We start from the raw sequence: 27,294 nt of genomic DNA on the forward strand, positions 1-27,294 counted from the left end.
ACTAGCAAGGAGAGATAAGAAGGCCTTTCTTAATGAAAAAATGCAAAGAAGTAGAGGAAAGCAATAGAATTGGAGAGGCTAGATATCTCTTCAAGAAAATTAGAGAGACCAAGGGAGAATTTCATACAAGAATGGGCACAATAAGGACAGAAAAGGCAAGGCCCTAACAGAAGTAGAAGAGATTAAAAACATGAGGCAAGAACATCCAGAAGTGTACAAAAAAGGTCTTAATGACCTGGATAACCACGATGGTGTGGTCACTCACCTAGAGCCAGACATCCTGGAACATGAAGTCAAGTAGGCCTTAGGAACCATTACTACAAACAAAGTTAGTGAAGATGATGGAATTCCAGCTGAGCTAGTTCAAATAGTAAAAGATGATACTGTTAAAATGCTGCATATAATATGTCTCAGCAAATTTGGAAAACTCGGCAGTAGCCAGAGGACTGGAAAATGTGAGTTCTCATTCCAATCCCAAAGAAGGGCAATGGAAAAAATGTGCAAAATACTGTGCAATTTTGCTAATTTCACATGCTAGTAAAGTTATGCCCCAAATCCTAGAAACCAAAAAAAAAAAAAAAACAAACTCCAGATATACAAGCTGGCTTTAAAAAAGGCACAGGAACCAGAGATCAGATTGTCAGCATTCATAGAGAAAGCAAGGGGATCATAGAGAAAGCAAGTAGATGTCCAGAAAAACATCTACTTCTGCTTCATTGACTGCACTAAAGTCTTTGTGTGGATCACAACAAGCTGTGGAAAATTCTTAAAGAGATGGGGAGGGAGGTGAGAGGGCTTTCAGGATGGGGAACACGTGTACACCCATGATGGATGCATGCTGATGTATGACAAAACCAATACAATATTGTAAAGTAAAAAAAAAAAAAAAGAGAGAGAGATAGGAATACAAGACCACCTTCCCTGCCTCCTGAGAAAGCTGAATGCAGGTAAATAAGAAACAGGCATGGAACTGAGTGGTTACCAGTTAGGAAAGGAGTAGAAGGCTGCATGTTGTCACCCTGCCTATTTAACACATCCAGAGTACATCATGTTAAATTCCAGGCTGGGTGAATCATAAGCTGGAATCAAGAGTGCAGGGAGAAATATCAACAACCTCAGATATGCAGATGATACCATTCTAATGGCAGAAAGTGAAGAAGAACTAAAGAACCTTTTGATGAGGGTGAAAGAAGAAAGTGAAAAAACTGGCTAGAAACTCAACATCCAAGAAACTATGATTATGACATCCAGTCCCATCACTTCATAGCAAATAGATGGGAAAAAAATAAAACTTTTATTTATTTTCTTTTATTTCTTTTATTTTCTTTTACTCAAAAAATCACTAAGGACAGTGATTGCAGCCTTGAAATTAAAAGACACTTGCTCTTTGGAAGAAAAGCTATGGAAAACCTAGAGAGCATATTAAAAAGCAGAGATATTACTTTGTCAACAAAGGTCTGTCTAGTAAAGGCTATGGTTTTCCCAGTGGTCATGTATGGATGAGAGATTTGGAGTATAAAGAAAGCTGAGCACCGAAGAACTTATGCTTTTGAACTGTGGTGTTGGAGAAGACTCTTGAGAGTCCCTTGGACTGCAAGGAGATCCAACCAGTCCATCCTAAAGCGGATCAATCCTGAGTGTTCATTGATAGGACTGATGTTGAAGCTGAAACTCCAATACTTTGGCCATGTATGTGAAGAGCTGACTCATTTGAAAAGACCCTGATGCTGGGAAAGATTGAAGGCAGGAGGAGAAGGGGATGACAGAGGATGAGATGGTTGGATGGCATCACCGACTCAATGGACATGGGTTTGGATGAACTCTGGGAACTGGTGATGGACAGGGAGGCCTGGCGTGCTGTGGTTCATGGGGTCACAAAGCTTCAGACATGACTGAGTGACTGAGCTGAACTGAGCTATTTACTGCAATATTATACATTCATTATTTTACTAGAAATTTTGGCTTTTAAAAAGTTACTTAGTTTTATTGTTCATTAAAATACAAATAAGTGTTTATTCTAAAAATTGTTGCAAATTACAGAGAGGCTAAAGGGAAGTGGAATGCAAAACAATTGAAACCTTCAGTTTAGTTCAGTTCAGTTCAGTCTCTCTGTCGTGTCTGACTCTGTGACCCCATGAATCGCAGCACGTCAGGCCTCCCTGTCCATCACCATCTCCCGGAGTTCACTCAAACTCATGTCCATTGAGTCGGTGATGTCATCCAGCCTCTCATCCTCTGTCTTCCCCTTCTCCTCCCGCCCTCAATCCCTCCCAGCATCAGGGTCTTTTCCAATGAGTCAACTCTTCGCATGAGGTGGCCAAAGTATTGGAGTTTCAGCGGTAGCATCAGTCCTTCCAATGAACACTCAGGACTGATCTCCTTTAGGATGGACTGGTTGGGTCTCCTTGCATTCCAAGGGACTCTCAAGAGTCTTCTCCAACACCACAGTTCAAAAGCATCAATTCTTTGGGGCTCAATTGAACCCTTAGTTACATAAAATTAGATCTATTTTTTGTTTTGTAGGATTAATTTATCAAACAGTCTCAACTGAGTGCGGTAGAAACATAGCTGTTTTTATTCTATCCTTGCCTCTATTTTTCACTTATTTTCTATTGAATATTTCTTTCCAATCTTTAATAACATTTTGGACAGGCCTATGTTTTCTAGTTACCTAAGTGAACTCCACTGCAGTCTAGTCAATTGGCAAGCTTTCAGTCTCTTAACTATTTGAATTCTTTTACTGTACTATAAGCTTATGCTTGGATTTTGAAACAAGAATCCTATATTTGGACAGAGGGTAGGTCTAGCTTTTCATTTTGCTTACTTTTTTGAATTCTTTCACTCCTGTTATTCCTCTAGAGTGGCATGGACTGCAGAAAAAAAAACATGGAAGAGTATAGGGAAAGTATTCTATTTACTCTTTCTATCACATTCTGCCTTTACTTTAGATTCCCTCTATGTATCTAGGCATCCAGTTTTTGGCTTTCTCATGGGGCTCTTATGTCAATTTTTTAGGGCACTTCCCACTACACTGTTCCCTTGACTTGATAGGTACATTGTATTGAATTCCCCCAAAACTCTTTTGTTGTCACAGATTACTCTCTCTAAACTTCTTGGCTTCTTTGTCTCCATAATAAACCCACTTGTGTCAGATATTTTCAGTGCAGACAGAGCCAGGATACCTTTCCATTTGCTGTAGGGAACTAAAGCATCATTGCTAAATCAGAGCAGTGAAGAATGCCCCATTGCTTCCCCTTTCTTTACGATCAGTCTCCAGTTTTCTTCTTTTGTTAATTCACATATACTCAGAGTTATACATGTTCTGCAGTCAAAGATCACCAGGGATACACCTGTAATTGAACAAGTTGGTCTATTGTTCATGATAGCAAGGGAAAATGTACATCATGGGAAATTGTGGCAGTCTATGTGAGAATGTATTACACAGGGCTATTTTATTTTGGCCACTGTTAAGTGATTTTGTGAAGGGTTTAAAAAGTTGACTTTTACTCTGCATTATATGCTGTCAGAAAAAGGAGGTAAATCTAAGATTAGATGTCTTAACAAATCTCATCAAGAAGTAGGGAAGATTAGATGCCAATGCTATAATTGGCAAAGAATAATTTCTTTTTCATATTAGCCATGGTAAAGTGATATGCAGTTTTTTTGTAGACTGAACAATGTTGAAGTTTTCTCTGTATTCAGATACGACTCTGAAGTTGTCTTACTCTTGTTCCATTACCGTTACAGAGTAGCCCTGTGTGATACTGATGTTCTGTGATACTATTAAAGTTCAGCAGAGAACACCAACGTCCAGCTGTGAATGTCAGGCTGGCTCTAGCAGCATCACAGCCAGATTGATCTACCAGGCTGGTGATTGCTTGCTGTTTTTCTTTTTTTCAGAGGATAGAGCAGCAAGTTCAAAGTCAAAAGAGCTTCACCCTGGTAATGACCCACCAGTCACTTTTCCTGGCAGGATTCTGTGTACCCATGAGTAATCTCTCGGAGCCCTCCTCACAGCTCATTATAAGGTCATGGTGACTCTTGGATTTCTAACTTTTTGTTTTTATAGCAAGTTGGAGTAATAAGGTGATTGCAGATGGCAGCCTTACAGCAAGTACTGTAGAGATGTATCTGATGATGTTGTTCTCCTTGAAAAGGCACTTAAATAACTTTCACTCTCCTGGCCTTGGGATAATTCTTAAAAGCGATGCAACTCTAAGATAATAGGGAAATATTAATTCATCTTCCTAGTGAACACACACACATTCATAATATGTATTTTAACAAAATGTGTCATGTCCAAAACAATATTGTGTAGCTTGTTTTAATCAGCAATATACTGTGCACATCTTTTCATATACAAAGAAAACATTATTCTCACATGTTTGAGAAGAATAATTCTCAGTTTAAGATACTATAAAAGCATAAAGTCCTTTGAATTCATGCTATTTTACTGTTGGTGTTTTAACTCACAACTAAATGGTTAGACAGTATGTAAGATCTTTGATACAAATTGATCCTGCCAAAGCTGTACCTTTGTTTATTTTTCAACCAGTTGTATTACCAAAAGCAATACTCCTAGATCATAATGTTATGGATTCTTGAATAAATGGTTTTGCAGAATTAAACTTCAATATTATATTGGTATTTATAGATATCCAAAAGTTAAAACTATTGCTGAATGGACTTTAAAAGAAAGAATGTTTCCAGAGTTCTGATTTCCAGATTTAAATATCTAACTACCTTTTTGACAACTCTGTCTGAAATTCTAATATGTATCTCACACCTGCTAAGTCCAAAATGGAAGTTTTATTCTCCCCTCTCACCAAGCCTGCTCATCCTATTGTTTCTATGTCAGTATATGGCAATTCCAATCTTCTGGCTACCCAAGTCCAAATCTGGGAGTCTTTCTTGACTCCCCTCTTTTTATCACACCCCATTAAAATGGGCAAATTCTATTGACACTTGTTTAAAACTGTATCCAGAATCAAAGTGCTGTTTATCATCTACTGCTCAAACCCACTTTCTTAGATTATTGCTAGAAGTTTCTAATTGGCTGATCTTACAATTTTGCTGCTGTTCTCCACTGAATGGCCACAGTAATCATGTGAAAACATATGTCATATCTTATTAATCTCCTGTTCAAAACCATCAAATAGCTCCTGTTGTTAATTAAAGATAGTCCTTCAATGCCCTTCAGTACACTCTCTTCACTCTCTGAAGGCAGGCATCCTACCCATCCTCTGCCCATTTGACTCAGACACACCAGCTTCTTTCTGATCTGAGAACATGGTAGGTATATTGCTACCTTCGAATCTGCCCTGTGCTCGGAAAGCTCTCCCTCCACAGAAATGCATGACTTGTATCAACTTCTTCACATATTCATTTCTATCACCTTTTCAGTAAAGTCCTCCCTGTCCACACTATGAAAATATGCCTTTCTTCCCTCCACATTTCTCTTTTGTTTTATTTTTCTTTGAGCTTTTCTCACCATCTAGCATATTTTATTTACATAATATATAGTTTCTTTTTTTCCACACAGAAAATGTAAGTTCTTCAAGGGCAGAGGTTTTTGCTTATGCTATCATTTGCAAATACCTAAGCTTGATTTCAGCAAACATGTTTAACTAGCTATACTTTGAATTTTATCTTTATATTTTTATTTGGAAATGAAGTTGAGTTTCTAGAAAAATCACAACTTAAGAAGATGATTCTTAAAATGTCCTTAAAATATTAAAAAAAGAAACATATCCTTCTTTCTCCAATGAGATCTGTGCAACAGTCATGCTCTGTAGTGCTTAGAAATTCAGTGTAGAGATGCTATTGTTTAAATAGAAAAGTAGGCGCCTATTACAACTTTAGTTAAGACCTTTTCATTGATTAAAAACAATGAAATATTGAAGTTGTCTAGGATCCTCCAAGTTCCCTTTACTATTGATATATGCATCCTCCAGGTATGTATGTCGGCTGCTAATATGGCACCTATACCACCTTTTGAGAACCACCTTGACTAAAAAGGCATAGAGTATAATGATCCCTATCTTTTTTTCTTTCCGGATTAGTGTACCTATCAATTTATCAATTTTGTTTACCTTTTCAATAACTGGCTCCTATTTTCATTGGACTTTTATATTTATTTTTTAGTCTCTCATTAATTTCTTCTATCTTTTCATTTCCCTCTACTAACTTTGGGTTTTACTTGTTCTAATTTTTTCAGGTGTAAGATTTGGCTGTTCATTTGAGATTTTTTTTTGTCATTTTCTGTGGTAGGCTTGTATTTTATAAACTTATCTCTTAGATTCTGTGTACAATAGATTTTGGATGTTTGTGGTTTTGTTTTCAAATACATCCAAGCATCTTTTGATTTCCTCTTTGACTTCTTCAATGAGCCAGTAGTTGTTTAGTAGTATATTCTTTAGCTTACACACGTCTATGTATGTTTTGCAGTTAATACATAACTAGTTGTTTTTCACTTTCTACTTTTTGTATCCTCCCTTTATTTTTAATTTTTGCCATTTTAATTAAAGTATACCCTGGTGTGTTGATCTTATTTGGGACTATGTATTCCCTGGAGCTGGAAGTCTTTATTCTTCCTCAAATTAGGAAAATTTTCAGCTATTATAGCTTTATATGAGTTTTCTGACCTTTCTATTGGTCTTCTCTTTCTCTCACCTCTATCATGTGAATGACAGTGTGCTTGATGCTTTCCCAGAGGTCTCTTTTTTTTTAATTTAATTTTTAATCGGAGGATAATTGTTTTACAATGTTGTGTTGGTTTCTGCCATACAACAATGCAAATAGTCATAATTATATTACTTAACTCTGTATAACAGGCTCTAGGTTCACTCACTTTACTACAGCTGACTTAAATCCATTCCTTTTCATGGCTAAGTAATATTCCATTGAATATATTACTACATCTTCTTTATCCATTCATCTGTTGATGGATATGTACATTGCTTCCATGTCTTGGTGATTGTAAACAGTGCTGAGATAAACACTGGGGTACATGCATCTTTTTGAATTGGGCTGTATCAATTTGCATTCCCACCAACAGTGCAAGAAGGTTCCCTTTTTTCCAAATCCTCTCCAGCATTTATTGTTTGTAATTCCTTTGATGATGGCCATTTTGGTTGGTGTGAAGTGATAACTCATTGTAATTTTGATTTGCATTTCTCTGATATTGAGTGATGTTGAGCATCTTTTCATGTATTGCCTGGCAGATGTTTCTTAAATTATGCTGATTTTTTGAAAAATTCATTTATCTGTTCAGCTTGGGTGATTTCTATTACTCTGTCTTTTGGTTCACTGATCCATTCTTCTGTATCATTTAATCTACTCATGTTTACTCTAGTTTAATTTTTGTTTGTTTGTTTCAGTTATTGTATTCTTCAGCTCTCTTTGGTTCTTTATATTATCTAACATTTTTATTTTGAGTTTGTTGAGAATCTTTATGATCATTACCTTGAACTCTTTATTGAGTAGATTGCTTTTCTCTGCTTTTCTTAATGCTTCTGGGGGTTTATCTTGCTCCAATAAGGTCCAGCAGTACACTCTTCTCTGGTCTTCAGAGCTACATGATTTAAGGTTGCCCCCTACTTGGTCTTCATAGGCTTCTCTATTGTGGTGGGCCAAACTACTAAGGGCACACTGGTCAGCTGCCAAGATTTGCCTTGTGCATAAGCAACTAGTTGCTAGTAGACAGTGCTTAATTCTGGTACGGCTTGCTGTGGGTCCTAGGGGGTGCCATAACCCCTAGGTGCTGGCCCACTGGTGGGCATTGCCAGGGGGAACTGGGGCTAATTATTCATTTCTAAAAGTTTCATTAGTTACTCCTTGAAAATGATAGTAAGTTGAGCATATAATATTTGTGAAATATATTTATCTTATACAGTTTCCCCTTAGTATTTAATTGTGGATAATTATATACATAGTCAAAGACAGTTTGTGCTATGAAATACTGTCTTCTTTACAAATTATTTCCTTTAAATTTGACTGAATTGTGAAAATGAAGAAAATTTCTGTTATAGCTTAACATATAAGAAACTATCTGCATTATCATTGATATTTCATTGAATTTTTCTCTAGCAAACTCTGCTTCACTGGATAAGCATTGCAGCTTTGGAGTTGTTCAATTAAGTTCAGTTCAGTCACTCAGTCGTGTCTGACTCTTTGTGACTCCATGGACTGCACCACGCCAGGCCTCCCTATCCATCACAAACTCCTGGAGTTTACTCAAACTCATTTCCATTGAATCGGTTATGCCATCCAACCATCTCATCCTCTGTCATCCCCATCTCCTCCTGCCCCCAATCCCTCCCAGCATCAGGGTCTTTCAAATGATTCAGCTTTTCATTTAGGTGGCCAAAGTGTTGGAGTTTCAGCTTCAACATTAGTCCTTCCAGTGAATATTCAGGACTGATTTCCTTTAGGGCGGACTGGTTGGATCGCCTTGCAGTCCAAGGGACTCTCAAGAGTCTTCTTCAACACCACAGTTCAAAAGCATCAATTCTTCAGCACTCAGCTTTCTTTATAGTCCAACTCTCACATCCATACATGACCACTGGAAAAACCATAGCCTTGACTAGACAGACCTTTGTTAGCAAAGTAATGTCTCTGCTTTTTAATATGCTGTCTAGGTTGGTCATAACTTTTCTTCCAAGGAGTAAGTGTCTTTTAATTTCATGGCTGTAGTCAGCACCTGCAGTAATTTTGGAGCCAAAAAATAAATAAATAAATAAAATAAAGTCTGCCACTGTTTCCATTGTTTCTCCATCTACTTCCCATGGAGTGATGGGACTGGATGCCATGATCTTTGTTTTCTGAATGTTGATCTTTAAGCCAACTTTTTCACTCTCCTCTTTCACTTTCATCAAGAGGCTCTTTAGTTCTTCTTCACCTTCTGCTATAAGGGTGATGTCATCTGTATATCTGAGGTTATTGGTATTTCTCCCGTTAATCTTGATTCCAGCTTATGCTTCTGCCAGCCCAGCATTTCTTATGATGTATTCTGCATATAAGTTAAATAAGCAGGATGACATTACACAAGCTTGACATACTCCTTTTCCTATTTGGAACCAGTTTGTTGTTCCATGTACAGTTCTAACTGTCACTTCTTGACCTGCATACAGATTTCTCGAGAGGCAGGTTGGAGTTGTTAGAAAGTTACTATTCTCTATAGGACAAAGTACAGAGTTTATGTTAAAATTTACCTGACCTCTGATTCCAGTTCAACTATTTAGTGTCCTAGGACAACCAGATTATTACGTTTGATTTTAGTTTTTCCTTTGTAAAATGTGAATTATAATATTTGCCGCATAGGACTAGTGTGAAACAAAAATGAAATAATGCTTTCTATGTTTGCTAGTACACAAATATAACTAGTTTGTTAAATAACCAGGCTGTAAGTCTTGTAACAAAAATGCAATTTTATCTGTTTATTCTACTATTCCTTTAAATTTAATTCAGTGGGGTATTCAGTGTCCTTTGCCAGACTCTTTGATGTTTATATTAGGAAACAGAAAGACCTACTTTAAGTTACAAATATATCTTTAACAGATTTACAAAAAAATTATGTATCATATATATGTTTTATTTTGGGGGGGTTATTTTTTTAATATAAATTTATTTTAATTGGAGGCTAATTATTTACAATATTGTATTGGTTTTGCCATACATCAACATGAATCCATATATTACAAAATTATAGTATGTAGTCTAAATCTCAACTTGATTTATCACTGAATCTTTCCCCAGCCTATAAGCCTAAACTGAGGCTAGTGATTGATTCCCAAACTCTTACTTCCATTATTTATAAGTATTATTTTAAACCTGGTCCGTGTTAAAATAGGGGAGAGAGAGGAGAGCTCAGGCATTGCAGCATTTTTATTTGAACTGGTAACTCTGTAACCTAATTTGATGTTCTTTGGGCTCTAAGGAAATTTCCCCATGAAATCTCACCTCCAGAGCAAGTTAATTAGGCCAGAGTGATACATTTCTATCCTGGGTAGTTGCCTGATGCCTACCTCCACATATGGGCAACCAATGATAAAATCCCAGAGTCCTTGGGCTGAAACTGACAGACTCTTCAGACAACCTCCTTCATGATCTCACACTGACTCTCATGTTGCCATGGGACACTGAGGCATCCTTTACCCCAATGAACCCAGGAAGAGTAAGCCTATCACATTGCTGAAATCTCCTGTCTACCTTTCTCTGTTGTACTTTCTGAGAATCATAATCTGTTCAAGCATTAGCTCCACAACTTTTGTGAGGCAGACACCAATCCTTTGTGTATCCCAACTATTGGTTAAATAATTGGCCTCTAGGAATCTACCTTGAGCTTCATTAATGACTAAAGTTAGAAGATAACATTTTTTCTCCCAAGTTGCAGTGAGGTTGACTGGAATAATAGTGTGGATCTCTAACTATAAAACTTCTTTGTCCAAAAAAATCTCTTTATACATTATTCCTTGCTCTGATCTTTCAAATCTTTTACATTCTTAGGATTGAGAAGAAATTTAAGAATTAAAGAAAAAGTTCTAGTCTCTTCCAACTTATGGAAATTTTGCCTATGTTGGGATTTCTGATTTATACTCATTTAGGTATTCTGATATCTATTTTGTTTTGGCTCCTGGGTCAAAATTTAGGCTGAATAAACTCTTGTAAGGTCTTTCTTATAAACAATTGAGGATGTTACTTCTTCTCTATATTAAAAACCCTGATTCTGTCATGTCTTCTTTTGGCATTGCTGCTGCTGCTGCTTAGCTGCTTTAGTCATGTCCAGCTGCATGTGACCCCAGGGACTGCAGCTTTTTTAGGCTCCTTTGTCCATGGGATTCTCTAGGCAAGAGTAGTGGAGTGAGTTGCCATGCCCTTCTCCAGGGGTTCTTCCTGACTCAGGGATGGAACCCAGGTTCCCCGCATTACAATCAGATTCTTTACCATCTGAGCCATCAGGGAAACCCTCCTTTGACTTTAGTTCTATCATTTAGTACTTCATTGAGGATGCTAAAAGTTGAAAATAATGATGATGCTGAATTAAAAAGTCCTTTTTTTCATAGCACTGGGCCATGAAATTCAGAAATACCTGACACTTACTTCATCTCCAATACTTCTCTCCCAGCAAGGTCACTGATAAGAAAGTTGAATAATATAAGCATATATATATATATATATATATATATATATATATATATATATATATAAAATCAGATGGAATTAAAATTTTGAAGGTTGTGATCACAAATCAAAGTACAGAACTCTCATACCAGAGAAATAATTAAAAAATTAACTCAATATTCAAGCATGAGTCTCTGACTTTACAGTACTTGTTTTGTTAAAGGAGAGGTCAAACTTCCCAGGATGAACGAAAAGGTGCTGGAGGATGGAAACAAGCAGTTAGACAAAAGTATTTCCATGAGGTTTCATAACTAAAAAAAAAAATTGTCTGAAGCATATTTTAGAAACTGAACAATAATAATAGCAAGGGATGGGGGAAAGCAAAAGGATTTTCTTTTCTTCAGGTGTCAAGGAACATCTGTTATAATTGGTATAGTATTTTCTTTAACAGTGAAGCGATCGTGTCATTTGAGATATTTTTCCATATCAGTAAGAGTATATTTACCAAATATGTGTCATTAGAAGACAACAAAAGTAAATATCACTTCAACATACACTAAATAAATCATTTTTGAGGACAAGAAAAGAGATCAATTAAATAGGGGTTATCTACGCTTACTCCTTGGAAGGAAAGTTATGACCAACCTAGATAGCATATTCAAAAGCAGAGACATTACTTTGCCAACAAAGGTCCAGTGGTCATCTATGAATGTGAAAGTTGGACTCTGAAGAAGGCTGAGTGCCGAAGAATTGATGCTTTTGAACTGTGGTGTTGGAGAAGACTCTTGAGAGTCCCTTGGACTGCAAGGAGATCCAACCAGTCCATTCTGAAGGAGATCAGCCCTGAGATTTCTTTGGAAGGAATGATGCTAAAGCTGAAACTCCAGTACTTTGGCCACCTCATGTGAAGAGTTGACTCATTGGAAAAGACTCCGATGCTGGGAGGGATTGGGGGCAGGAGGAGAAGGGGACGACAGAGGATAAGATGGCTGGGTGGCATTGCCGACTCGATGGATGTGAGTTTGAGTGAACTCCGGGTGTTGGTGTTGGACAGGGAGGCCTGGCGTGCTGCGATTCATGGGGTTGCAAACAGTTGGACACGACTGAGCGTCTAAACTGAGCTGAACTGAAGAAAATATAATAAATTGCTACTTATTTTTAAAATTATAGAATGTCCCATGTCAAGAAATACATTGTTTCAATCTCTTCAAGCTGTTATAACAAAATACTATAGGCTGCATGATTTATAAGCAACAGAAATTTATTTCTCACAATTCCAGAGGCTGTAACATCTAAGGTCAAGATGCATGTATGTTCAGTGTCTGCTGAGGGCCTACCTCCTGGCTCGTAGCCACCAATCTTTTGCTATAACTTCACATAGCAGCAGGTGTGAGAGATCTCTCTAAGGTCTCTTTTATGAAGGCCTCATCCTCATTACTTAATCACCCCCAAGGGCCTCTCCTTCAAATGCCATCATACTGGAGATCAGGTTTCAACATGTGAATTGAGCCATGCACATTCAGACCATAGCATATATACAGAGAAGCTTGTGCCTGTTCCAGTTGCCTAGTTGTGTCTGACTATTTGCGACCCCAATGGACTGTAGCCCACCAGGCTCCTCTGTCCATGGGATTTTCCAGGCAAGAGTACTGGAGTGGGTATCCATTTCCTTCTCCAGAGGATCTTCCCAACCTAGGAATCAAACTCATACCTCGTGCACTGGGAGTCAGGTTCTTTACCACTGAGTCACCTGGGAAACTCAAATACAGAAGTAATTAAGTGCAAATTCAGTATCAGCCTCACTGTAATGAAAATTCTTAGATTAGCTTAAAATTCCATACAAAACAAGGAACCCACAATTTCTAGTTAGTAATAGAGGCTTGGCCATTTAATGTCATTATAACTGAAATAAAGAAGTACTTGTGTAACAGAGAAGAGCAAACCTGACTCCATATTGGATCTCTTCCTTTACTGTAGCCTTTAAGCTCTGTTGCCTGTGTTTAGTCATATTAGCTTCGCACTTTTGCAAAAGAATGTTGCCTGTAGCCTGAAATATATATGATAGTCCATTCTCAAGGCTCTGACTTAAAAGTATAGTACTTTTCCATTCATACAGCAATAAAAAGTTTCAGAAAAGAAAATAACCATGGATTTATTGGAGGGTTATAGGAACATTGGTACCAGACTTACATGAAAATGAAGTCACTCAGTCACGTCTGACTTTTTGCGACTCCATGGACTGTAGCCTGCCAGGCTCCTCTGTCAATGGGATTCTCCAGGCAAGAATACCTGAGTGGGTTGCCATTTCCTTCTCCATGAACAGCTGAATAAAGACTTACATGGACAGCTGAAAAAGGATTCCTGCATCAAAATTTCTGCAACAATCAGACACACCTCTATTCCCTTTTAGTATAAAAGAAACCTGAATTCTAATTGGGTAAAATGGTTTTTTGAGCACTTGATCTCCTGGCTTTCTGAATAAAGTCACTATTTTTTGCCCCAACACCTTGTCTCTCCAGCTACTGACCTGTCATGTGGCAGTATGAGCTTGGACTTGGAACACCTGGGCTCAAAGAGCAAGTGAAAATTAACATTTTGGCACCCTTATTTACTAAAGCTCTTTGTACTTAAACAGGATTCTCTTTCTGTCCTTTTGTTTGCATATTTTATTTTATATGTGAACTCTATTTGTGCTGTTTCTAGCTTTCTTCTTCACTGGAATTAAGAACAAATACATATACATTAACCTAGTTTGTATAAATCATTTGATTCCTATTTACTTTGAAATCCTTTTTTAAATTGGCTTCTTAATGTTTTTTTTAATTCTAGATTTATTGATCTGAATTTTCCTCTTAGTATCATTTATCTTCTGGTTCCTTGCCTTCTTGACATGTATATACAAAGGCAGTTATTTCTAACCTTCTGTGGAGCATTTTAACCCACAATTGTCTTTCTAAATCAGTAACTTTAACTATTTTCATATTTCCCTTAAAACTCCATTTTATTTTATTAACTTTCTACTCTCTTTAGTGTAGTAAAGAATCTTGGAAATAGCTGATTAAACATAATTTCAGAAAATCTATGTTATCCATTTTTTAATGAACAACTCAGCAGATTATAGAGTTCTATCAATGTATGGTAGAGCATTATTATTAATATTTATAGTGGATCATTTAAATTTTAAGATTGAGAAACAAAATAATTATATTAGGATATTATCAGATTTAATTTCCTTTTTGAATCATATTCAATTTCAGTATGTAAATTGATGATGGGTAGGGTTTCTTAGTTTTTTATTATGTTATCAAAATATGAAGCAACAAAGCAGAGTGAAAAGTATAGAATTTGGCATCACATGGATTTGCTTCTTCCTGCAGGAATTGTATGGTTTCAAATGAGTTAACTAATATTGTTGAGCCTCTGCTGCTTCCTTTGCAAGATAAGAATAATGATACATACATTAAAGCTTTTTTTTTTAAGTGTTTCATATGGGAAATATGACCTCACAGTCCCTCCTGTTTATTTATTAAATTGTATTCAATTTTATTAGTTAATTGATATAGAAAAATAAGAAGTATTCCTAAAATAGGATTATTTGAGTGGTCATTTATTTTTTTAAAAGCAACTTTATAGATATATAATTTACAAAAAATAATATATCACCATTTTCAGAGTACAATTTGATAAATGTACCAAATATGAATTCATGGTTTCAATTGTGATACTCATCACCACCAAAAGTTCTCTCCTGACCTTTCATAATCAAGTACCTTGCAATCCCTGCTCCAGGTAACCACTGATCAAATTTCTATTGATATACATGGGTGTTGTTTGCTCTAGAACTTCATGTAAATAGAATTGTTTGACTCAACATCTGCTCTCTGGCTTCATGTACTCAGCACACAAGTTTTAAGATTCTTCCATGTTGTTGCACATAAGTAGCTTGTCACATTTTTTCTGAGTAACATTTCATTGTAAGGATATGCCATATGCTTAGCTATTGATGGACATTTGGGTTGTTTGCTGACCTGGACTATTATGAATACAGATTCTATGAACTTTTGTGTACATTTCTTTGTGTAGTCATATGTGATTTTTATGGCCATGCAGATGAACTGCTCAGATATCTTTTTAAGGTAGCTCGCTCCAGGCAGCACAGTTGACTGACAGTCTCCGGCGGTCACATCTTTGGATCTGCTGAGATGGCAGTGCCATCAGTATCATGCTTGCCCCAGGCTGTTTCTAGCCAATGACTAAATCCTGATTTGAGCCATTTTTGCCCAGTGCAGGACTCCTCTAACAGGCCATATTTCCTTGCTGTGTCCCATCAGTCAGGTAGAGAGTCTCAAAACTGCAGTGTGAGATGATTCCTATTTAATCCTTCCTTCATCCTATGTTTTCACAGTGGTCAGGCCTGTAATGTGCTCTGAAGACTCTATCACAAAATTACCCCTTTAATTTTTGCATGTGTTCTGAAAAATGAATTTCTTGTACATGTAATTGTACTTCCCCAGTGGCTCAGCAGGTAAAGAATCCACCTGTAATGCAGGAGGTACAGGAGAGGTGTGTTCAATCTCTGGTTTGGAAAGATCCCCTGAGGAGGGCATGGCAACCCACTCCATTACTCTTGCTGGGAAAATATCATGGATAGAGGAGACTGGTGGCTACAGTCCATGGGATTGCAAACAGTCAGACATGACTGAAGTGACTGAGCATGCACACAAGTACATATAACCACATATTAATGTTTTCTTCTCAGACAATTCAGTCATTAATCTTCTTTGGTAAACACATGGGAATTACTCCATCATGTGATATCATAGGTTGGAGTCTCTGAGATAGACAGCTTCTTTGATGTAAAGTCTTTTTTTTCTCTTTTATCTGGCACCATTTGCCCCTAGATGGATTACACTGTGACTTAACCTGGGTTGTAGAGTTACAGGGGTGGCAAACATGAGAGGAGGTGGAGACAGCTTTTGGGGTGGTCACTTTTGCCTTTTGAGTAAAATAATTATGCATTACTTTTCTGTACAGGTTGGGCACTAGCTTTAATAGGCATGGATATACCACATCTATAAGCCCAGAATGCTTAGAGAAATCTGAGAAATAAACATGTTGGGGTCATCCGCCAAAATATTCCCATCCCATGTAGCAGGATTCCTGGTTTTCCAAATTAGGGCCATGATTTTGGAATAACACATTTGCCGAGGCTGAGTATTCAACTATCTTCATGCTCATTCACAGCATAAAAATGAAAGCTTCTTTATAAACTACTAAAGAAACTGTATGACTTTCATATTCAGTTATCAATTACTTGTTACTTGTCCTAAGTTTTCAATTACCTGCCTATAAGGCAGCAATGCAACTTAGTAATAAATATGCAATTTCATCACCCTTGTATGTATCATCATGTGCACACAGACATTCTCTTTCACAAACATCATACCAACTCAAAACAGATGAAAATTTTATCAACAGGACTGTCATACTGTGCTAGAAGCTGTCACCACCACCTACCACCAGGGTTGAAGTCTTTTTAAAAAATTAATGTATTTATTTTAATTAGAGGCTAATTACTTTACAATATGTGGTGACTTCTGCCATACATCAACTTGAAACAGCCATGGGTATAGATATGTCCCACCATCCTGAACTACGTCCTACCTCCTCTCCACTCCATCCCTCTGGGTTGTCCCAGAGTACCAGTTTTGAGTGCCCAGCTTTATGCATCAAACTTGCACTGGTCGTCTATTTTACATATAGTAATATATATCTTTCAATGCTATTCTCTCATATCTTCTGACCTTTGCCTTCTCCCACTTTGTCCAAAAGTCTGTTCTTTATATCTGTGTCTTTTTTGATGTCTTGCATATAGGGTCATTGCTACCATGTTTCTAAAATCCATACATATGCATTGATATATTGTATTGGTGTTTCTCTTTCTGGCTTACTTCACTCTGTAGAGTAGGCTCCAATTTCATCCTCCTCATTAGAACTGACTCAAATGCATTCTTTTTATAGTTGAGTAATATTCCATTGTGTATATGTACCACAGATTCCTTATCCATTCATCTGCTGATGGACATCTAGGTTGCTCCATGTCCTAGCTATTGTAAACCGTACTGCAATGAACATTGTGGTATATGTCTCTTTCAATTCTGGTTTCTTTGGTGTATATGCCTAGCTGTGGGTTTGATGAGTCATATGGCAGTTCTGTTTCCAGCTTTTTAAAGAATCTCCACACTGTTCTCCATGGTGGCTGTACTAGATTACATTCCCACCAATAGAGTAAGACAGTTCCTTTTTCTCCATATCCTCTCCAGGATTTATTGTCTGTAGACATTTTGACAGCAGTCATTCAGACCGGTATGAGATGGTAGCTCATTGTGGTTTTGATTTGCATTTCTCTGATAATGAGTGATGTTGAGCATCTTTTCATACGTTTGTTAACCTTCTGTATGTCTTCTGTGGAGAAACATCTGTTTAGTTCTTTGGCCCATTTTTTGATTGGGTTATTAATTTTTCTGGTATTGAACTGCATGAGCTTCTTGTATATTTTTAGATTAATTCTTTGTCAGTTGCTTCATTTGCTATTATTTTCTCCCATTCTGAAGGCTGTATTTTCATTTTTCTTATAGTTTCCTTCGCTGTGCAAAAGATTTATGTTTAATTAAGTCCCATTTGTTTATTTTGGTTTTCATTTCCATTACTCTGGGAGGTGAATCGTAGAAGATCTTGGTGTGATTTATGTCAGAGAGTGTTCTGCCTATGTTTTCATCTGAGAGTTTTATAGTTTCTGGTCTTACAATTAGATCTTTAACCGATTTTGAGTGTATTTTTGTGTGTGGTGTTAAAGAGTTCTAAGTTCACTCTTTTACAGTTGGTTGACCAGTTTTCCGAGCACAAAAGTGGTGGTTGACACCTTGTTTAAGTGATTGTCTTTTCTCCATTGTATATTTTTGCCTCCTTTGTCAAAGATAAGGTGTCTTTGACAAAGGAGGTGTGTGGATTTATCTCTGGGCTTTCTATTTTGTTCCATTGATCTATATTTCTGTCTTTGTGTCAGTACATACTGTCTTGATGACTGTAGCTTTGCTATATAGTTTGAAGTCAGGCAGGTTGATTCCTCCAGTTCCATTCTTCTTTCTCAAGATTGCTTTGGCTATTCGAGGTTTTTTTTGTGTGTGTTTCCATACAAACTGTGAAATTATTTGTTCTAGTTCTGTGAAAAATACAACTTGATGGGGATTGTGCTGAATCTATAGACTGCTATGGGTAGTATACTGATTGTCACTATATTGATTCTTCCAATCCACGAGCATGGTATATTTCTCCATCTCTTTTTGTCATCTTTGATTTCTTTCATCAGTGTTTTATAGTTTTCTACAGATAGGTCTTTTGTTTCTTTAGGTAAATTTATTCTTAAGTGTTTTATTTTTTTCATTGCAATAGTGAATGGGGTTGTTTCCTTAATTTCTCTTTCTGATTTTTCATTGTTAGTGTATAGGAACACAAATAATTCCTGTGTATTAATTTTATATCCTGCAACTTTACTATTTTCACTGATTAGGTCTAGTAATTTTCTGGTGGTGTCTTTAGGGTTTTCTATGTAGAGAATCATGTCATCTGCAAACAGTGAGAATTTTCCTTCTGTTTTTCCAATCTGGATTCCTTTTACTTATTTTTCTTCTCTTTATTGTTTAGCTAGGACTTTCAAAACTATGTTGAATAGTAGTAGTGGGAGTGGGCACCCTAGTCTTGTTTCTGATTTTACAGGAAATTAATAGCTTATGGTGAAAGATGTCGAATTCATGATCTCTGAAGAAGATTTAGCCTCAGGACCAGGGACCAGCCTTGATCACTAAAGAGCTTTTGTGTGGCAGAGTTTTATTAAAGTAAGAAAAGGGACAGAGTAAACTTTTAATATAGGCATCAGAAGGGGGATGGATAATGTCCCCCACTACTAGAGTTAGTAAGGGAGTTATATACTTTTTAATTAATTATTACAATAAATCAAAAGAATGTCTCAAGGTTGTAAAGACCTTACTAGACCCACTCTCACAATTTGCATTTTATGATAACAGGGTTAGAACTTAATAATAGAAAGATCCTACCAGATCTACTCCAGTATATAGATTCTAAAATATCAAGATTAGTCAGAAGATTTTCAGGAAGGAGAAACTGTATTCAAGTAGGATACATTGCTGTTATATAATCCCTAGTATAGAGTTTAAACTGAATTGTTTGTTGTGTAATCATCAGTTTGAGGCTTAAAAAAAAAAAAAAAAGTTTTATGTGACTAAGGAATGTAGAGGAAAAAACAACAACAACAACAACAAAAACAAAACATTTGTCCTTTCCTCCTCCCTGAGAGCCCCAGACCCCTTTCTACTCTTCAGGGAACCTGGACTTCTTATCAACCTACCTAGGAATTGACTGTCTCAGAATGTTTTCTATATTTAACCACTGAGGATAATTCTTGCTGTGTTTTGCCATATATGGCTTTTATCACATTGAGGTATGTTCCTTCTATGCTTGCTTTTTGTAGAATTTTTATTATAAATGAGTACTGAATTTTGTCAAAGGCTTTCTCTGCATATATTGAGATTGTCATATGGTTTTTATTTTTCAATTTGTTAATGTGGTGTATCACATTGATTTGCAAATATTGAAGAATCCTTTTATCCCTGGGATAAAGCCCACTTGGTCATGATGTATGATCTTCTTAATATGTTGTTAGATTCTGTTTGCTAGAATTTTTTGAGGATTTTTGTGTTTATGTTCATCAGTGATATTGGCCTGTAGTTTTCTTTTTCTGTGGCATCTTTGTCTGGTTTTGCTATTAGAATGATGGTGGCTTCATAGAATGAGTTTGGGAGTTTACCTTCAGCTGCAATTTTCTGGAAGAGTTTGAGTAGGATAGGTGTTAGCTCTTCTCTAAATTTTTGGTAGAATTCACCAGTGAAGCCATCTGGTCCTGGGCTTTTTTTTTTGGAAGATTTTTGATTACAGCTTCGATTTCTGTGCTTGTGAGGGGTCTGTTAAGATTTTCTATTTATTCCTGGTTCAGTTTTGTAAGGTTATATTTTTCTAAGAATTTGTCCATTTCTTCCAAGTTGCCCATTTTGTTGGCATTTAATTGCTCATAGTAGTCTCTTATGATCTTTTATATTTCTCTGTTGTGATTTCTCCATTTTCTTTTCTAATTTTATTGACTTGATTCTTCTCCATTTTTCCTTGATGGTGATCTATTTTATTTATTTTCTCAAAGAACCAGCTTTTAGTTTTGTTGACTTTTGTTGTAGCCTCCTTTGCTTCTTTTTCATTTATTTGTGCTCTGATTTTATATATATATATATATATTATATTATATTGCTGTTTTTTTTGTTGTTCCTTCTACTAACTTTTCCACTAACTTTGTGGTTCTTCTTTTCTTCTTTTTCTTCTTGCTTTAGATGTAAAGTTAGGTTATTTGTGATGTTTCTGGAGGTAGGCTTAAATTGCTATGAATCTCCATCTTAGCACTGCTTTTACTGAATCCCATAGGATTTGCGTTGTCATGTTTTTATTTTCATTCACTTCTATGTGTATTTTGATTTCCTTTTTGATTTCTTTCATGATCTGTTGGTTATTCAGAAGTGTGCTGTTTAGCTTCCATATGTTTGTATTTTTAATAGTTTTTATTTATTTATTTTTTCTTGTAGTTGACATCTAATCTTACTGCACTGTGATCAGAAAAGACACTTGAAATTATTGTAATTTTGTGGAATTTACCAAGGCTAGATTTATGACCCAGGATGTGATCTATCCTGGAGAATGTTCCGTGTGCACTTAAGAAAATGGTGAATTCCGTTGTTTTGGGTGAAATGCTCTGTAGATATCAATTAGGTCTAACTGGTCCATTATATCATTTACAGCTTATGTTTCCCTGCTAATTTTCTGTTTGGTTGATCTATCCATAGGTGTGAGTGGGGTATTAAAGCCCCCCACTATTATTGTGTTACTGCTAATTTCCCCTTTCATACATGTTAGCATTTGCCTTACATATTGAGATGCTCCTATGTTGGGTGCATATATAGTTATAACTGTTATGTCTTTTTCTTGGATTGATCCTTTGATCATTATGTAGTGCCCTTTGTCTCTTATCATGGTCTTTCATTTCAAAGTCTATTTTATTTGATATGAGTATTGCATTACTACTTCTGCTTTCTTTTGGGCACCATTTGCATGAAATATCTTTTTCCAGCCATTTACTTTCAGTTGTATGTGTCCCTAAGTTTGAGGTGGGTCTCTTGTAGACAGCATATATAAGGGTGTTGTTTTTTTATCCATTAAGCCAGTCTTTGTCTTTTGATCAGAGTACTTAACTCACTTACATTTCAAGTGATTATTGTTAATATGATCCTGTTACCATTACTTTGTTGCTTTGGGTTCATTTTTATAAACCTTTACAGTGTTTCCTATCTAGGGAAGATCCTTTAGCATTTGTTGAAGAGCTGATTTGGTGGTGCTGAATTCTCTCAGCTTTTTCTTGTCTGTAAAGCTTTCTATTTCTTCTTCATATCTGAATGAGTTCCTTGCTGTGTAGAGTAATCTTTTTGTAGGGTTTTCTCTTTCATCATTTTAGGTATGCCCTGCCTTTCTCTTTTGGCTTGGAGAATTTTTATTGAAAGGTCACCTGTTGTCCTTATGGGGATCCTTTTGTGTGTTATTTGTTGCTTTTCCCTTGCAGCTTTTAATATTTGCTCTTTGTGTTTGATCTTTGTTAGTTTGATTAATATGTGTCTTGGGATGTGTCTTGGGTTTATCCTGTTTGGGGCGCTCTGTGTTTCTTGGACTTGGGTGGCTATTTCCTTCCCATATTAAGGAAGTTTTTGATGATTATCTCCTCAAGTATTTCCTCATGTCCCCCTCCCCCGCCCTTTTTTTTTTTTTTTTTTCTTCTTCTTCCAGGACACCTATGATTTGAATATTGGGGCATTTAACATTGTCCCAGAGGTCTCTGAGGTTGTTTTCATTTCCTTTAATTCTTTTTCTTTTTTTCCTTTCTGCTTCATTTCTTTCATTCATGACCAGGCTGAAAGGTCATGGTTTCCCTTAATTGTGGAGTCTGATGTCTGTGGTTGGTGTTGGACTAATGGCTTGTGGTGGAACTTGTATCTGTGTTCTAGTGGGTGGAACTGGATCTCTTCTCTCTGGAGTGCAATAAAGTGTGTAGTAGTGGGTATTGGGGTGTCTATGGGTTTAACATGGCTTTAGGAAGTCCGTCTTTTAATATTCAGGGTTGTGTTCCTGTTTTGCTAGAGAAGTACCATGGTGTGTCTTGCTCTGGAACTTGTTGGCTCATGGGTGGAGTTGGTTTCAATGACTTTTGGGTGAGCTCTTGTCTATTAATGTTCCCTGGAGTCAGGAGTTCTCTGATGCTCTCAAGTTTTGGTGTTAAGCCTCCTGCCTCTGGATTTCAGTCCTTCTCTTACACTTATATAGAGAAGTGAAGAGGGAGGACGGGGATAGAGGTGACCTGGAGGAGAAAAGTAAAGTGAAAGCAAAAATCGCTCAGTCATGTCTGATTCTTTGCGACCCCATGGACTATGTAGTTCATGGAATTCTCCAGGCCATAATACTGGAGTGGGTAGCCTTTCCCTTCTCCAGGGGATCTTCCCAACCCAAGGATCAATCCCAGGTCTCCCACATTGCAGGCAAATTCTCTACCAGCTGAGCCACAAGGAGAGGAGAAAAGGGAAAGTCAAAAGGGGAGAGAGCAATCAAGCCAGTAATCAAATCCTTAAGTGAAAATGAATCTGGGATTAGATTCTTAGAGGTACAAAATTGATAGCAAATATCAAAAAGCACAAGTTATAAACCTGAAATAAAAATTCAGTTCAGTTCAATTGCTCAGTCATGCCTGATTCTTTATGACCCTATGGACTATAGCATGTCATGCTTCCCTGTCCATCACCACCTCCTGATCAAGTTAGTGATGCTATCCAACCATCTCATCCTCAGTCATCCCCATCTCCTCCTGCCTTCAATCTTTCCCAGCATCAGGGTCTTTTCCAAAGAGTCAGTTCTTCACATCAGAATAGAGGATTTCTTTGCACTGGAATAGAGGTTAGATTTTCAAAAACACAATATAAAGAATACAAAGCATAATCAATCATAATAATTAAAAATGGAATTTGTTTTTGTTTTTAAAAAGCTTTTTTTTTGGAATGGTAATAGTAGAATATAAAAATGAAAGTTAAAGAAGTAATAAAGAATCATTTTTTTAAATTAAAAAGTAATAGTAAAAATATATCTAGGAGTTTCTCTGCAGCTGTTGTGGGAAGTGAGGGTCATTTCAATGTCAGAAAATCCCTTGTTCTGACTGTACTTGTTCTCAAGGTCTATAGGTGCCCCTCAAGTGTCTCCAGTATTAAATGCCGGATTTTAATTTGTTATACCTGTTACTTTCAGAGCAGTTCCCCCTTCTTTGTTTATTTTGGCTTCCTCTGTTTGCAAGTCTCTTCAGTGTCTAATTTCCACCCTGACACAAGAAGGGCAAAGGTGGCCACTTATTTAGGCTCACTTGTTTAGTTGTCTTGTTGGTGGGGAGGGACACTGCAAACAAATACTACTGGCATATGTGGGGAGTGCTCGCAGTGGATGGACCACACTGGGTTTGGTCTAGGCCTAAGGTGGCATGTGCTTCCCGGGTCTACACTGCTCATTCTCCAGGGTGTTCTGCAAGGGCACTGTCCCAAGTGGACCCTGCATTTTGTGTACTTTCCAGGTCTAAGCCACTCAGGTTCTTGGGTGCTCCGTAAGGGCACAGACCTGGATGGGCTGTGTGTATCATGCCCTTCCCAGGTCCAAGCAGCCCATGAGACCAGGTGCTTGGTAAGAGCACTGTGCCAGGTGGGCCATGTGTCTTATTCACCTGTCCATACCTGTGATGGGGAAGGGGGGGGGTATGAGCAGGATTTGGTAGTGAAATATTTCAGACAACAATACACACCAGAAAATGTCTCTGAAAGCCCAATAGGGAGTTCAGGATTAAAGATCACAAATGAAAGAAATCTCACGTTGTACAGAAATGGCTAGGCCCTTTTGTTACCTCCCTGCTTAGTCACCAGTTGCAGGTCAAATTGAAAATAGCATGATCTCAGACTAAATGCTAAGGCAGGCTATTACAGAGCTAAGTACTAAAAATAGCTAAATATGCTCCTTACAACCCAGTAACGTGTCTTTCTTGGAGGGAAATCTGAGTGAAAGATATATGTTTGCTACATATGAAAAGTATATAGCAATTTCTTTTAGAATTGATTAAACTGTTTCCCAAAGTGGTTGTACTATCTTGCATGTCAAAAGCAATGCATGAGAGCTCGTTTTTCCATGTATGATGCTTTTCTCCATTTATTTTCTTTAACTTCCCTCAGCAATGTTTCATAGCTTTTAGTGTGACAATTTGTGCAATATATACCTAGATAATCATGACTTTTAATACTGTTTTAATTGCATATTTGATGTGAAACTCCAATAGTTTGTAAGTGGCATATTGAAATATAATTGATGTTTTATATTGACCTCATATCCTGTGATCATGCTAAATTTACTTATAATTTCAGCAAAATTTTTGTAGTCTCTTTAGCATTTTTACATAAATTATTGTTGTTATCATTTATTATTATTATTGGCAAATAAAAATGGCTTTACTTCTCCTTTCCAATCTGTATGTATGATTGCTAGGATCCCCAGGGGCCTGGGATCCCCAGGTAATACTGAATTGAAGTCATAAAGGAGAACATTCTAACCTAAATCCAGATCTTAGGGGGAAAGCATTCAGTCTTTTTTCTAACAAACATGACAAAGTATGACATCTGATTATGAAACTACTGTGTTCTTCTTGGATCCTCTCCCCTTGCTCCTAGAATGGGAAATGCTTCCACACATAATACCTATTTCATGGTCATAGTGCTTATCTGTTTTTGTTTTTTTTTTTTTTTCCCACTCATAGCTTACAGTGAGCCCTTCCTGTTGTCCAGTGTCTGAAAGCTCTTGTTCCCTATGTCATGTAAGTATTATTTTTTTTTACAGTGGGAGAGCTGGTCTAGTCCCAGTATTCAGTCAAGGCCAGAAGTGGAAGCCCCTCTACACAGATTATAGAGGGAGATGCATAGAGGAGATGATCTGAGTGAAAAAAAATCAGGTATTATTAATGGAGCATCCTGAAACAAATCCTTTTGTGAATTCCTTGGCACCTGAAAAGTCATTTTGTCTAGAAATATTCATATTTTACTGTCTGGAGGCATGCGCAGGATTAAGTGATGACATTTTTTTTTCACCTAGTCCTACATCATCATCTCAATCTTTGATATTTTGCCATCTCTGTCATAAGAGGAGGCAAGTGAGGATAAATGCAATGGGACGGGGCAAAGTTGTTCGTTCTAGTGGCTAGAGTAAAGTAGTTATAATTCCCACATTAGGCCTTTCTAAGGTAGAGGTGTTGTTCAGTTGCTCAGTTGGGTCTCTTTTGAGACCCCATGGACTGCATCACACCAGGCTCCTCTGTCCTTCATTTTCTCTTGGAATTTGCTCAAGTTCCTGTCCATTGAGTTTGATGATGCTATCTAACCATCTTATTCTCTGCCATTCCATCTCTTTTTGCCTTCAATCTTTCCCAGCATCAGGGTTTTTCCAATTAGTCTGCTGTTTGCATCAGTTGGATAATATATTGGAGCTTCAGCATCAGTCTGTCCTTCCAATGAATATGAAAGAGAGCTAGCTTCTAAGGAATAGGAAACCTCAGGCACATTTTATTTTCCCAAGCACATGAAAGTAAATGGTTTCAAAAAGAGTAAACAGAGTAAAGACAAGAAAAATGATCATGTTTCATGAAAGCTAAACTTGTCACCTGCTTGCTTATCACAGTGAAAGTTTTATTTTCTGGAATATGGCCTTAAAATTCACTCTACTCTGAACTTTATAGTTGTCCTTTTGGAGGAAAGGGAGAAGAAAACCATGAAATATTACAAGATGAACTGCCTTTAATTATATTTTTATTATTATAATTTTTAATTTCATATTTCTCCTAACAAGTTACTAGGGCCCATCAAGTATAAGTCCAAGATACTTTCAGATCCATCCCCTCTTCCCATCACTTCTCTATTTCAGACCACAATCATTGCTCACTTGGATTACTCCCACAGCCTTGATCATCTGCTTCCTATGATCATTTATCAGCACTCAGTATATTCCAGTTATTTTTCAAACTTTAAAGTGTATATGGATCATCTATTAATCTTGTCAAACACAGATTCTAAAACTGTAGGTCTGGTCTGGTCTAACGTTCTGCATTTCTAATAGCTCCATATAATGCTGATGCTACTGATGCTCAGATCACATATTGAGAAACAAGGGTAATCTCTTCAACATGGCAGATATTGCTTTACAACTCCCAGTTTCTCTCAGCACTACTGGAATTCAGCAGTATATTATTTTACTGAGATATGCAAACTTTCAGATTCTCAAGAGATGCATTCGTTGTTCTTTTTACTGGGTACATGCACTATGAGACAATGACCATGAGAAATTTCTTGCAATATCAAATTGCATGTTCAGTGGATTTTCCCATCAACAGTATTCCCATGTGTGGATGGAATAGGATCGTTGGATCACTACACTCAGCCTTACCATTTCTCCACAAAGAGCTCAAATAGTATAACTCAGACTTGCAATCTCATTTCTGAAGAGATTCAGGATATTTCCTCATTAACTGCTAAGCCAACTTGAAAGAAACTGAACATGTCCAGGCTTTTCCAGAAATTATTTTGTTAGAATAGAGACCAACTATCTGATGTCTTCTGCTTAAGCCACTGTCAATTCTAACAATAGCTCTTGCAAAGTAATAATTATATACATTTTCTTTTTGTTTTTATTTATTTGGCAACTACTTTGAATTGGGCACTGGACTTAATATATATTATTTCATTCAACCTTCAAAACAATGCTATGGAAGTTTATTTCTAAAAAAAATTAAATTTGCCCTGTAACTGAAGGAACTTAGGCTTAGTGGGTAAATAATTCACCTAAAATCACAAGGCTTATAAAGCAAGGCTTTGAAGCCTCAGTATAAGGAATCTGTAATCCAACATTTCAGCCCTGGCTTGTCTACTTGTGTCAAGTCTATGAGAC

Source organism: Bos mutus, chromosome 15 (assembly GCF_027580195.1).
Source record: "Bos mutus isolate GX-2022 chromosome 15, NWIPB_WYAK_1.1, whole genome shotgun sequence".
Taxonomy (NCBI): Eukaryota; Metazoa; Chordata; class Mammalia; order Artiodactyla; family Bovidae; genus Bos; species Bos mutus.